We start from the raw sequence: 15,010 nt of genomic DNA, 5'->3' as shown, positions 1-15,010 counted from the left end.
CAATTTTCACGCAAGAAATGCTTGTTTTTTGTTAAATATTTTTATAAGAATATCGAACCGTGTGTTAAGGATGTCTTTTCTCCCACTGTCGGTGAATAATCATTAAGCCAATATATTGAAAAGTGCATCTTATTTTTCGAAGTTCATGAATATTTAAAGGCGGTGTTTCATAAAGTACGCGACAAGGTTTCAAGTGGTACATGGCAGAAAATAAATCACTAAAATTCGCAGGTTTTCGAAGCTGAGTAGAAGAAATCGACATGAACTTAGCAAATGTTAGTGTTCTCTTAGAGTTGGGTTTTGTAACGAATACTTAACACTAAACGAACTTAATAAATAATTCATAAAATAAAACATAAAAAGGTCTAACAGGAGCGTATAACAATGTTTATACATCTATGTGTTAATGTAAGATACATTTTACTAAACTTTAGCACATAGCATATACTTGTTTTATTTTATTCTTTATTTATATAGTGGCCCTTTTATCTGTTTCCTTTTACTTACCGCTCCGGTGGTCTAGTGATTAGAGCGTCCGCCTCGGATGCGGGAGGTCGTGGGTTCGACCCCCGGCCGAGTCATACCAAAGACTTACAAAAATGGTATGAACAACTGCCTCGCTTGGTGCTCAGCATTAAGAGGTTAGTGTTAGGACTGGTCGGCCCGGTGTCAGGATAATGTGACTGGGTGGGACATCATGCTATATGTCTGCGGCATGATGCCCCAGCGCTAGACATCACTATAAACTGTCACACTGCAGACATCGTAGCGATATGACTGAAAAATTGTTAAAGCCACGTTAAAAATCCAAATCACACACACACACACACACACACACACATTTTCCTTTTACAACTATGACCTCCAAAGTATGAAGGGCATTTATTCTTAGGACGGCAGTCATAAAAGAGTGTTTCAACTAAGACCAAACAAAAAAACAAAATAAAAAATTTAAAAAAATATTTAAAAATTCGATGAGCGAGTTTATAAAGCAAATTCGAAGATAACAATTAAAAATGAAGTAAACAAAATAAAAAAAATTGGGATGCTTCGAGTTTCCATGGCGTGATCGTTTGTTTTGGCGAGTGGGATGGGACACGCAGAAAGACAATTGTCCGTGTAATAAAAACTACTTGTTTATCATGTAGTTTATTCATGAGATTGTTGACATGTTCTAATTGCTCTTGAAATTCGGTGTAAGGGGACATCCTTTCTCGCTATCTCAATAGCCAGCATCCGTTTTGCATATAGTCCTACACCCTTGCTTCCGTTCTTTGTTTGATTCGCAACACCGCCTCAAACATATTTTTCAATCTGTTTCAGTACCTTTTAAAGAAAAATACTTTTAGTGATTGTGATAAGCAAAACTTTTTCTTTAATTTTATATGCAAGCAGAAATACCCCAGAACAGGCATTTCAGACATTCATTTTCTATTCATTTATACCTGTGTTTATTTAAAATGAAAATACTTTTTATTAACTTCCTTAAGGGCCAATTTTTGCATTTATTTCTATGTATATGACAAACTACAGCAGAACCATCCCCAAAGTACCTAAATATTTTTTATAGTTTATTTAAATAGTTTGTTGAAAAAATATCCTTTTGACCGCTTTAAACAACAATCTTTGTATTTATTTATATACCAACTGAACCGCACTAGAAACTCCATTTGACACCTACTTATGTTAAGGCCTTTCAAAGTTTATAGTTGCTGGAATTCGCAAATTTACTAGGAAAAATGGCTATACTGAATCTCTGGGCTATGTACTGTAATGGCTAAGTAGTTTATGGGATACTTATTTTACGGGCTATGCAAAGTCTCTGGGCTATGTACTGTAATGGCTAAGTAGTTTCTGGGCTACTTATTTTACGGGCTATGCAAAGTCTCTGGGCTATGTACTGTAATGGCTAAGTAGTTTCTGGGCTACTTATTTTACGGGCTATGCAAAGTCTCTGGGCTATGTACTGTAATGGCTAAGTAGTTTCTGGGCTACTTATTTTACGGGCTATGCAAAGTCCCTGGACTATGTACTGTATGGACATTGTAGTCCCTGGGCTATTTGCTGTAAGGACAAAGCAGTTTGGGGGCTATTTATCTTACGGGCTATGCAGAGCCTCTGGACTATATACTGTACGGGAAAACATTTTGGGGCTATGTATTGTATAGGCTATGCAGTCTTTAGACTGTACTGTACGAGTCAAAACAGTCTTTGCACTGTATGGGCTATGCAGAGTATCTAGACTGCGTATTGTACGAGATAAAGCAGTCTTTGGGCTATGTATTGTACAGGTAATGCAGTCTACGGGCTATGTACTGTACGGGCAATGCACATTCTCTGTAATGTGTACTGTACGAGGTAAAGCAGTCTTTGGGTTATGTATTGCATGGGTAATTCAGTCTATGGGCTATGCACTGTACGCGCAATGCACGTTCTCTGTACTGTGCACTGTATCAGATAAAGCAGTCTTTGGGCTATGTATTGCATGGGTAATGCAGTCTATGGGCTATGTACTGTACGGGCAATGCACATTCTCTGCACTGTGCACTGTACCAGATAAAGCAGTCTTTGGGCTATGTATTGTAAGGGTAATGCAGTATATGGGCTATGTACTGTATGGGTAATGCACATTCTCTGGAATGTGTACTGTACGAGGTAATGCTGTCTTTGGGCTATGTACTGCATGGGTAATGTCGTATTTGGGCTATGTAATGTACAGGCATACCGGGCGAGACATGGCATTCAACAGAACTTCCTTTTGGTTCATACGCAGCACATCTCTTCAACTTAATATCAAATCAGACGCGTAAAAGGAGTGCAATTCTTAAGTTTGGATTTTATTTCATAAATGGAAAAACGATTTTAAAAATAATGTTTCATGTAATTTTAACGCGTATCTTTTACCAGTATTGTTCTGAAATAAAAGCATTAGAAAAATGGCTGTTAGTTTATTTATCTTATTTATCTTTCCATGTATTTTTCTATTATTATTATTATTATTATTATTATTAATTGTAGTAGTAGTAGTAGTATTTTTTAGTTTTCATGCTCTAAGCACTAGCTGCTATAAAGTGAAATAAAAGTTTTACTTCCAAATGTTATACATTTCTGTCTAATTTTTCTTCTTTATTGTTATTATTATTATTATTATTATTATTGTGGTTTCGTGCACTAAGGAAGAGCTGGTTTAAAGTTAAATATTATTTCTCTGTCTGTTTTGCTTGTCAAGCGATCTTACCCACGCTAATTCCAAATGTTACATCGGTCTGTTTTAGATGTCTAACGAATATACCTACTCTAATTCCAAACCTTACATCGATCCGTTTTAGATGTCAAGCGATCTTACCCATGCTACTTCCAAATGTTACATCGGTCTGTTTTATTTGTCAAGCCATCTTACCCATGTAGCACTAATTTATATTGATGACAATGATTTGCATTTTAGTCTACCGCAAAGATTGATATGTCTAGGAACAACGAATGCACGACGTAGTGTTAATTTATAAACGCAGACAGATAATTGGTATTAAGTGAGAAGGGTTACATACTACAGGTGTATTAATTCAAGTATTATAACTTCTTTCTAATTTCTAAACTTGTTTATTTAGAGTTTATTCCTTCTCTTTGTTAACAATACCTTCAGCATCCATTTGTTTATAAAATTATTTTAAGCATGGATTTGATTATTAATGACTAATATAATTAAATTAGTTTTGGGTGTGTCCCTCACACATACCTCCCGGAGAATATGGACTTAAATGTAACATTCAGGTGTGTTTCTCATACTGCTCCTGTGGCCTAAGTGGTTAGAGGCTAGAGCGTCCGCCTCAGATGTGTGAGGTTGTGGGTTCGAACCCCGGCCGAGTCAAACAAAAGACATAAAAATGGTACTAGAAGCTGCCTTGATCGGCCTTCAGGATTAAGAGGTTAGTGTTAGTACTGGTTGCCCTGGTGTCAGGATAATGTGACTGGATGGGACATGATGCTACACGTCTGCTTCATGATGCCCTATACTAGACAGAATGTCATACAAGTATCATGTTTTACCGTATACTAGTATTTAAACATTTTAACACAAGAAATGTACGTTTTAATTAAGTATTGTTATGTAAATCTTGAACCGTGAGTTACGGTTGTGTTTTCTCCCACTGTCAGCGAATTATATTTAGGGCGATATTTCCAAAAGTGCTCCTTATTTATTCAAAGTTAATGAAAATTTTAAGGCAGTGTTATACAAAAAATGGTACGACCTATGTCCCGAAAGGAGTAGTCGAATATTAGAAATCTGGGAAACACTGTTTTAAGATTTAATTGATTTGAAATAAAGTAATACAATCCTTGTTATTACTTTTCTCTCAGATCAAATTTATCGTCAAAACAAAAAATGCAGTTTATCGAACGGTTTAGAAGAAACGGACCTGTACTTAACAATAGTCATTATTCTGTTAAAGTTGGGTTTTCGTAAAGATTACTTAAACGAAACGAGCTTAATAAATAATTCATAAAATAAAACATGAAAAGGCCTAACAGAAGCGTATACGCACAAACTATATGTGTGTGTGTGTGTGTGTGTGTGTGTGTGTGTGTGTGTGTGTGTGTGTGTGCGTGTGTGTGTGTTAACGTATGATGCATTTTATTAAACTTTAGCACATAGTATATATTTTTTTTATTTGATTCTTTATTTATATAATGATCCTTTTGTCTCTTTTCGTAAAATATATATCCGATTACAACTATGACCTAGAAAGTAAAAAGGACATTTATCCAGAGAAGGCTGGTCACGGGTCATGTTAAGTCTCGATATATTATCCTTACTAACTTAAATGCCCGTCTTAGGACGGCAGTCCGAAAAAAAAACATAAAATGATTTTAAAAAGATAAAAATGTGATGATCGAGTTTAAAAGCATGTTCAAAGATAAAAATTATAAATGAAGTAAAAAATAAGAAATAAAACTGGGATGCCACGAGTTTCGAACTCTCGATCTCTTGTTTGGCAAGTGGGACGGGACACACAAAAAGAAAGACAAATGTCAGTGTGGACGTTTATAAATAAGATAATATGTTATTCATGTATTAAAAATCTCTGTTTATCGTGTATTTTACTTAGGAGATGGTTGACATGTTGGAATTGCTCTTGAAATTCTGTGCAAGGCGACATCCTCTTTCGTTATCTCAATAGCCAGCATCCGTTTTGCATATAGTCCTACACTCGAGTTTATGTACTTCGATTCACGACACCGTCTCAAACAGGACACGAAACTGAAACTTTCAAACTCTGTTTCGATTCTGTAAATAGTTGATTCGTCGGGGTCACGTGGTAATAAAATATAATTATCTCAACAACATTTGTCTTTCTAAAGGCAAAAGGATTGGACGAAACAAAAAATTATAATTTTAAAAATAATACGGTATAACAAAGTTCGATAACACTGAGATATAAGGACACAGCCAAAAAAAAAAAAATAAACAAAATAAATACATATGCGAGAAGTCGCGGGTTCGAACCCCTACAGAATCATACCAAAGATTTATAAAATGGTACTTACAGCTGCCTCGCTTGGCGCTAAGTATTAAAAGATTAGTGTTAGGACTGGTAGGCCTGGTATCAGGATAATGTGACTAGGTGGGACATCCTACTGCATGTCTGCGGCATGATGCCCCAGTGCTGGACATCACTATAAACTGCCACATTGCAGACATAGTAGCAATATGACTGAGAAATTGGTAAAGGTACGTTAAAATGCAAATCACACACACACAGATTATTTGAGCTGAGAAAGTGTTAACAAAGATACAATTGATTTATTTTGATCGAAAATGATGAGCTGTGGAAATTTGTACAACACAGACATAAAGAACCGTTTCTCAACGTGTATGACCGCTCCGGTGGCCTAGTGGTTAGAGCGTCCGCCTCAGATGCGGGAGGTCGTGGGTTCGATCCCCGGCCGAGTCATACCAAAGAATACAAAAACGGTACTAACAGCTGCCTCGCTTGGCGCTCAGCATTAAGAGGTTAGTGTTAGGACTGGTCGGCCCGGTGTCAGGATAATGTGACTGGGTGGGACATCATGCTACATGTCTGCGGCATGATGCCAGTGCTAGACATCACTATAAACTGCCACATTGCAGACATCGTAGCGATACGACTGAAAAATTGTTAAAGCCACGTTAAAAATCCAAATCACATCACATCACACTCAACGTGTATGACGTATTGTCAAAGTTGGAAAGACCTTAAGTTGCATTATGGGTGAATATATTGTAATAAATTTGGAGTATGCACATTTTGACATTTTGTTATAGCGAACAGATTTAAGAAATTCTTAGAATTTTGTGATTACTTGTTTGATTATTGGAACTCGGTCGCCACGATCGCAAATGTGATGCAGTTTTACTGGAGAAATGTGCTATGAATCCATAGACTGGCCTAAGGTGGCGTTGTTAAATAGCTTCATGTGTTAGAGGATAGTTGCATAGTTTATACGGCGTGAACTGCTGACAGTACGGAAACCTGATAAAGAGAAACCATGAAGATGTCCGGTTGTTATACATTTGGAAAGTTGTGAGATCTGTGGTCTTGTATTGAATAAAATAAATTTATGTATGAAATGGACTAAACTTGTATAGAAGTCTTTGATAATTTGGGGTAAACTTATGACTTCTAGCGGAATTATACCAGGGTTTGACGAGGCTTGGTCAAGGAAATACTTCTGGCTTGTAATATATATATATATATATATATATATATATATATATATATATATATATATATATATATATATATATATATAATTGTTGCTACTTGATTTTGTAATAACTCTGTCAGGCACAGCAGGATACAACAAGGGTTTCTTCTTTCTAAACGTTGTTCCTAGCGCATGAACGCCATGACAGAGTAGACCCGACTGAGAAAACCAGACTGAGATAGTAAAAGTAGGGTTGGCAAAACAGCTAGATTTCTTTGTGACGGTGAGAGAAAAGAGCCATGTTGCTGAGGCTCCCGACGGGATGACATTTCATGGGGAAATGATAACGAGCGAAAAAAGACTATATAGAATAAGGGATATTTTCTACCAGCCTTCCAAATTTATTCGCATACTGTATAAGTATGAGGTGGCTTGATTTCATTTATGTCATGCAGTTTTTCTTCTTTCCCACATAATTTTCACCATTAGTCTCTTCATAAATTATTCACTAAATTTAAGATTTCATTTTTTATTCTTTTTCAGATATGCAACAAGGCTTTCACCTGTTGAAAAAAGATCGGAAATAAGCCTGTGTAACGTAAGATCTCTGAATCTAACTTAGAGAAGTCAACATGAAATTGTGTTTACTGCATTTTTGTCGTTGATAACATCAAAACTGAGATCTCTTGGAACTTTTTTAAGTATTGATGGCTGATATGATTGATTACGAAGCCTTGAATCTTCTGAGGTCTCTTATTCGCCAAAAAATGTTTGTGTTTGTCCTCTTTTCCTGGAAATTAAATTTAAATCAGTTTTGTAGCCTTTTGAGCTGGAACTATTAGAATTTACTCTTGGATAATACCTTGCTAAAAGATTATTGCAGGTATTGCATATCTAAGTTGCTAGCTCCGTATTTTAGGGAAAATTCAAACTCAAGCTCAAAATTAGAAGCTTTAGACGTAGTATAAATTTGACTAAAATTAAATTAGGGTAATAGAACTTTCAGAATCTTCTAAACTGCGATTCCTTTCTTAACCTACTACTATGAATTCCCCTAAGACGGTGTATTTGAGTGTCGAAATGATCTATTTCACCTGAGAGATAAGAACCTTGCATTAAGGATTCGAGAGTGATCTTTCAGGTGCAAGGAGTGTTGGTTTGTAGGAATAAGGTCCACTTGAGCTCTTGCTACGACTAAACTGGTCTACACCTCCATTCTAATATGCATAGTGCACAACAACATTACTGATAGTAAACCAACCCCACACATGGAGTCGACGTTATTATTTGTCTGACTTAGTTACAGGACCAGTGACTGTCAGAGCGATAAATTATTTGCCCATCGAGGGTGTTCATTTGTTGCTAGCAATGACTTTGCTGGACACAATATGGTGGTTAATCCATTTGTAAGTGACAAGTGTAGTTTCGATCAATACGCTGATCCTATTGAAAACGAAATCACCGATTAATACCGTATTTGTTGCAGTTATTAGAGATACGGCAAAAGGAGCTCTTGGGAGTGAAGATGATCAGCATATTATTCCTATGGCTGACACATGTATTAGATAGGCTACTGATGATGTCACTTTTGCTCCTGAAACCGATCAATGAAAATGTATTGGTCAATGTGATCTTCTTTTTACTACTCATTGTCTCATTTTTAATCAGGGTGACAAACGACAATCACTTGTCGTTGAACAGTAAAATGATCTCGAGATCTGGATGTTTCAGAGGGCTATTAGAGAAGCTGATTTCGCAAGGTACCAACTTGCTATTGTCTGAAAAATTGGGTCCTGATGAGAAAATGGAGACCACCTCAAGCATCCGCTGCTATCAAGTGAGCTGTGAGCTAAGCAATTGTTGTTCCTAAATCATATATACATGAAATAATTAGTTTAGCCCATGAAAATCATTTGGCTGGTCATTTGGGAGTCATTAAGACTGCTTACAAGATCATACTTCAATCTTTTGGCCGAAAATCAAAAGTCATGTTTCCAAATAATGTAGAACTTATTATACTTGTAATGTCAAGTTTTGCTCTTATTGAACCAGGTTTTGGTCATATTGTTCATGGACCATCCGAAATAATAGAGAAGCTACTATTAACATAAGGTTCCGAGAGTAATTTTTCTGTATTATTTGTCTTATTGTGAAGTAGCAAACAATAATCTCCAGCCTACTCACTCAGAAATGGAATTAAGGCAGGAAAAAACTACACAAAAGAACTGTTCTGCCTAGTGATAAGATTCTGTCTCTCTCTTCTCTCTTACCAACATTTCCAGATCCTGTTGCGGCTAGTTATTGAGGTCATTACAGAGTGAAAATATGACTTAATCTTATTACGAGGAAAGAGAACAACTGCCATATCAATATGATAAAATGTTTAGTTGTACCTGTCCCACACTGTAATGATTTAAATGATGACGTGGACCCGGACTTTCGTAGTCTAACCAGTCTTCAAAATTCAAACATAATAAAGAATAGGGGCTTTCACATCTACAGCCACATGAAGATAATGAATTAAAGCAGCAAATATGTGAATATGTTTGAACTGGCCTCCATAAAATAAACAACTTATGTTCCGAGTTTTGGAAATATTCAAGACTTAGAGCGTCTAAATAGAGTTGATATGTAAATATTTAATATATGATGTTAGTACAAATAAGATGGACTCAGCTGGTTATGCAAATTTTATACCAGATTTATCCTCTGTCTTAAAATTCATTCCTATCTAAAATATGCAATAAATAGAGCATAGGCAATATAACATTTGTACTACATAATCAGATGGTATAACTGTACTAATAAATTAAGTACATATATCTAACAGATTTCGAGCAAGTGAATATCCTCTCTTCTTACCATAGGCATTAGAATACTGGATTTTCTAAACAAAATATGATCTTAACTCACTGGAATGAAATACAATAAATAAACGTTCACTACCCCTAAATAGACATTGATAACATTATGACCAAGACACTGAAGAACTGTTTGAAGACGCTTTGGTTGTCTAGACACAGTTGGGTGTAGGCATTATGGTGAAGTAGTATTACGGTGACATAAGTGTTAAGGATATTTTGACTGACACAGTTGGGTGTGGACATTATGGTGAAGTAATATTACTGTGACATAAGTGTTAAGGATATTTTGACTGACACAGTTGGGTGTAGGCATTATGGTGAAGTAGTATTACTGTGACATAAGTGTTAAGGATATTTTGACTGACACAGTTGGGTGTAGGCATTATGGTGAAGTAGTATTACTGTGACATAAGTGTTAAGGATATTTTAACTGACACAGTCAGGTGTAGGCATTATGGTGAAGTAGTATTACGGTGACATAAGTGTGAAGGATATTTTGACTGACACAGTTGGTTGTAGGCATTATGGTGAAGTAGCATTACTGTGACATAAGTGTGTTGTCGTTTAAAAAAGCTTTGTTTTTTCAGATATGCCTATCTCAGCTTGATAATAACAATTATAATATATTTTTTATGAATTCACATAGAAATATGTGCTACAGTTACATAACGCAACTTCAAGTCATTCTGTCACCCTAAAGATGCTCTGTGACATATATCGCCCACTATGATTGTATCGTACTCATGTGTGTGTATATATGTGTGTGTATGTGTGTGAGAGAGAGAGACAGACAGACAGACATACATACAGACAGAGAGACAGGATGAGACAGCGTGGTGGAGAAAACAGGCTCAGATCGCAGTACAGGTCACCAGCTGCACTAAAATGAACCTGTATAATAGGTGGTTATAGTAATGAACAACCAAATGAACCTGTGTAATAGGTGGTTACAGTAATCAACAACATAATTAACCTGTAAAATCGGTGGTTACAGTAATCAAGAACAAAATGAACCTGTTTAATAGGTGGTTACAGTTATCAAGAACAAAATGAACCTGTTTAATAGATGGTTACAGTAATCAACAACAAAATGAACCTGTTTAATAGGCAGTTACAGTAATAAATTACAAAACGAACCTGTTTAATAGGTGGTTACAGTAATCAACAACAAAATGAACCTGTTTAATAGGTGGTTACAGTAATCAACAACAAAATGAACCTTTATAATAGGTGGTTACAGTAATCAACAACAAAATGAACCTGTATAATAGGTGGTTACAGTAATCAACAACAAAATGAACCTCTATAATAGGTGGTTACAGTAATCAACAACAAAACGTAAAATACAATTTTTAACGGAACTACAAAATATAACGGAGACGGGGTGTGGATGCAGATGAAAAGATTATTTTTAAGGAACGTAGCTAAAGGAGTGCATGCCTTCTGGCGCAAAACCCATGGCATAGAGACTATACATGGATTTTTCAAGAAATCATCATTAGTGTCCACAGTTGAGAAAAACAATCCGCATTTAAGAAATTAAATATAGAAATGGAAAGGGTCTAGTTAAATCAGTTTCCGGTTGTGTATTTGTAACTTATCAGTAAGATATCTTGACATACAGTTACAAGGAGCACTTTAGAAATAAAAGAATGCACTGGATGAAGAACTTTGAAAGAATATCAATAATATTTCGATCTGAAGAAAAATCTGCATTTTTTGGATCGTCCAACTTTTATTACCAGTCGAAACGAAAACATTTGGCTAGGCTGGAAATATACTGTAAATCATTTTCGAATTTAATTATCCACGTTAAATGCAATAAAAGAAGGAATTTCAGATTTCATACCGTTAATGCGCGTGTGTGGGTGTGTTTGTGTGTGTGGGGGTTTGTAATATGACTTTCTTGCATATTTGCTAAATACAGTATCACACAACAGATTAAACAACATTATAGTGTAGAAGGAAAGCATTGTGACCACATGCTACGGAAAATAAACCACACAATTAGTGCATGATTTGGTCGTTATGGACATGACGTGAGTAACCCTGTATATTAGAGGCGGGTTAAAACATGTATGATAATATTGTTACAACACATGTATATGTATTAGGCTTCAAGGCCCATTATCACACTTCTGGCCATATAGTGTCAAAATATGTTAAGGTATCTGAAAGATGTAGTATTAATTACTAAAAAATTTTTTGTTTTGTTTTCTAAACAGGAAGGTCATTTCGCTTCAAAGAGAGACAATAAAGAGGAAGGGCACAAGATGTATTGCTAAGTGCATTGCTACCACTAGCAAAACAAAAATCAGTCAGTGTATAGTTGTTTAAAAACAAAATAATATAATATTTTTAGTTAAGACTCATTTCTTTATGTAGGCATTTATGTTGTTGAGCTACGTGCATGAACACGTTCAAATAATATGGTTTAGATTTTTTATATATTTTTGTATTGTTATTTATTGTGTATTTTCGTTTTCATTTAAAAAACCCGAGTTTCGTTTGCCATAGGAAGGAGAATGAGCTTTTCTCCAGCATCATATTAAATTCCATGTTATTGTTTAATCTGAAACCGTTATTGTAATTATGTATCATGTAAGGAATTTAAAAAAATTATGCCGTTCATTTTGCAACATAATTCGGTTATCAAGTCAACAGCTTCGTGTGAAATGAATGCCACCTTTCCCAGGTAGAATCCCAAAATCAGTAATCTCTGTGCAGAAAACTTATCGAACCCTGCTCCTTAATAAAGTCACAGTAGATCTAACTTCATCATAATTTCATCTAAAATTATGTATTACACAAGAAGACAAACGTGTGATATTGTCGGCCACTCTCTCTGTATCTCTTTCTCTCTCTCTCTCTCTCTGTTTATCAATATGTCTGTCTGTCTTCACACACACGTTATACTTACATATATCCAACTATTATAATTCCTTTCACAAAGTATGCAAGACATGCATATCAGGCTATTCCTAACGAATAATTATGTGTTAGGTGTTAGTTACATAATTTAACTGTGATGATCAGCTAGTTACAAGTTTAATTTATTAAATTCAAATGTTTGTGTGTTTGAATGTGCGTGTGTGCGTGATTTTGATTTTTAATGTAGCTTTAACAATTCTGCAGTCATATCGCTACGACGTATGCAGTGTGGCAGTTTATAGGGATGTCCAGCATTGGGGCATCAAACCGCAGACATGTAGCTTCGCCTGAACTTCGTTGACAGCATGACAAATGAGCTACTGAGGCTGGACGAATAGCGACTTCCAATTGGTTAATACTCAGGATGACGTCAATTAATGTATGGATTCTTAACGAACGGTATATAACCTGAGGATTCTCATAGCGTTATAACATGGGAGAGCTGGGTTAATAATAGTTCTAGTTAGTTATTCACTGATATCACGTGATATCATCGAGGTACCACCATTAGTCGGAAATGTGAAATGTTTTAAAGATATATTTTATCTTATTATTTTTGTGTTACGTACAGATGAACTAAACATAATTAAGGCTAAAAATGTTCACACATACAAAAATGAAGAAAATAAAAAATAACGGTGTATAGACAGTAGCTTTTGAATTATATACAAATAGCACAAGGTGATCGGTTTACCATGAATCTAACTATATGATTAGGGAAATTTGATTTTGGGGGAAATTAAATTCTAAGAGTTAGACTGAGTTTGCTCAAAATTACGTTAGATTTTTTTCAACCCCTAATGTGAGATATCACACGTATGGGATTAATTGACTAGACAACTGAGTCAACGCATCAATCCTATGTGCAGTTTAGTTATATCCACAGGAAATAAGGACTCACGGTACTAATTCAGTTCCCATAGTAAAGCTATACAAACATCATGACATTAAAAATTCAATAACTTAAAATTTTTGAGTGCTCATGATCAAACCTAGATTTATCAGTATAGGTGAAACCTGGATGTCAGCTTCTGTGTAGAGGAAAGGATATGAGCCGCGTCATTTTCTGGACCTGCATGTGTTTGAAACACGTGCTTTCAATTCCGCACCAAAGAGTCAGGTCCTAATTTCAGTAATGAGTGTTCCAAACTCAAGACTGTTAAAGGACTGAAATTCCATCAAGAAAACAATGTCTCTATTTTTTTTTACTTACAACTAGGATAAGCTCTCAAAAAGATTCTTTTTTCCTACAACATGACTTACATCATTAACCAAGTCTGGTCAGCCTAACCCATAAATATTCTATTTTAGGTTCACCCATTTCCAGGCTGGTTCCCATTTTTCCATACCATTAGCACCGTGTTTCCATAAGAGTCGTCACACGTATGGGGTTAATTAACCAGACAACTAAGTGAATGCATCAATCCTATGTGCAGTTTAGTTATATCCACAGGCAATACGAGTCATCATACGTATGGGGTTAATTGACCAGACAACTGAGTCAATGCATCAATTATATGTGCTGTTTAGTTATATCCACAGGCAGTAAGAGTCATCATACGTATGGGGTTAATTGACCAGACAACTGAGTCAATGCATCAGTCCTATGTGCAGTTTAGTTATATCCACAGACAATAAGAGCTATAAGAGTATTGTTAATTACGTGTCTAGGCTCTTACAAAAACTAACAAGAAAAGAGTGAAGACAGCAAGCTCTGTAACATTTAACAAATTTATTTCCCTAGGAAATCATGGTAAAAATGATATAAAGAGCTTACGGTTTTACGAATCTAATCCAAAATTAATCCAAGAATTAAAAAAATAGAAGTCCTGTTATTAAAAGTTCTAAATAAAACTGAGTTCGAGTCCCGATGAAATCCAAAATGGAAGACGATGACGCCATTTGCAATATTTGAAGTGCTGCAGTGTCAAGAGCCTCTTGTTGACTCACAGAAAATATTATTCCAGTTTTTGAATTATGTATAAATTTCGATAAATGTCCTTGTCCAAGAATTTTGTAGGCGCACTTGTATTTCCAGGGAAATTAATCTTGAATTCAAATAATGTGAAAAAAATAAAATAATTTGCTCAAAACTGGTCACAACATAAAACAACTTGGTTTCTCGAGTTATAAGACAAGAATAACTATTCTTTTTCAAGACATCAGTAATAAGTCTAACTACAACGCAAAACAGATGCCCGTATGAGGGTCAATCCTCTGGAAAAAAGAGGAGTTTGTAACAAGTGATGCATGCTATGTGTCACGTACTCTAGATATAGCCATGAAACCACTTTATGAATCTTACTCTGAGAAAGAATATTAAAACAAATTAAAGTTGTTGATTACAAACTGTCATGATTCTGAATCAAGGTCTGGAACTAGGTCAGCATTAGATACAATGTCTCTGCAAAGTTGTGTACCTAAAAATAAAAACATTAAGTCCAATGAACAATATTACATTACAATAGCATGGAATGGACTAAAATAAATTAAAACTAACAAACAAACAATTAAATTGAATCAAAACT

The 15,010-nt window shown here is 35.3% G+C and overlaps 1 long non-coding RNA gene across 1 annotated transcript in view; it reads left to right on the top strand.

Annotated features, from left to right (window-relative positions):
* LOC149792843 (uncharacterized) overlaps nt 1-7,500 on the top strand; it is a 39,488-nt gene extending 31,988 nt beyond the window's left edge. Inside the window, exon 3 of the long non-coding RNA XR_016422526.1 lies at nt 7,231-7,500. This is a non-coding gene — a long non-coding RNA (uncharacterized LOC149792843). The remainder of the gene's footprint in view (nt 1-7,230) is intronic.
* Nucleotides 7,501-15,010: the final 7,510 nt, after the last annotated feature.

This window comes from Sinohyriopsis cumingii, chromosome 8 (assembly GCF_028554795.1).
Source record: "Sinohyriopsis cumingii isolate HCF-2022 chromosome 8, ASM2855479v2, whole genome shotgun sequence".
NCBI classification, from domain to species: domain Eukaryota; kingdom Metazoa; phylum Mollusca; class Bivalvia; order Unionida; family Unionidae; genus Sinohyriopsis; species Sinohyriopsis cumingii.
Note: the sequence above shows the minus strand (reverse complement) of the source record. Positions and strands in the feature narration are given on the sequence as shown.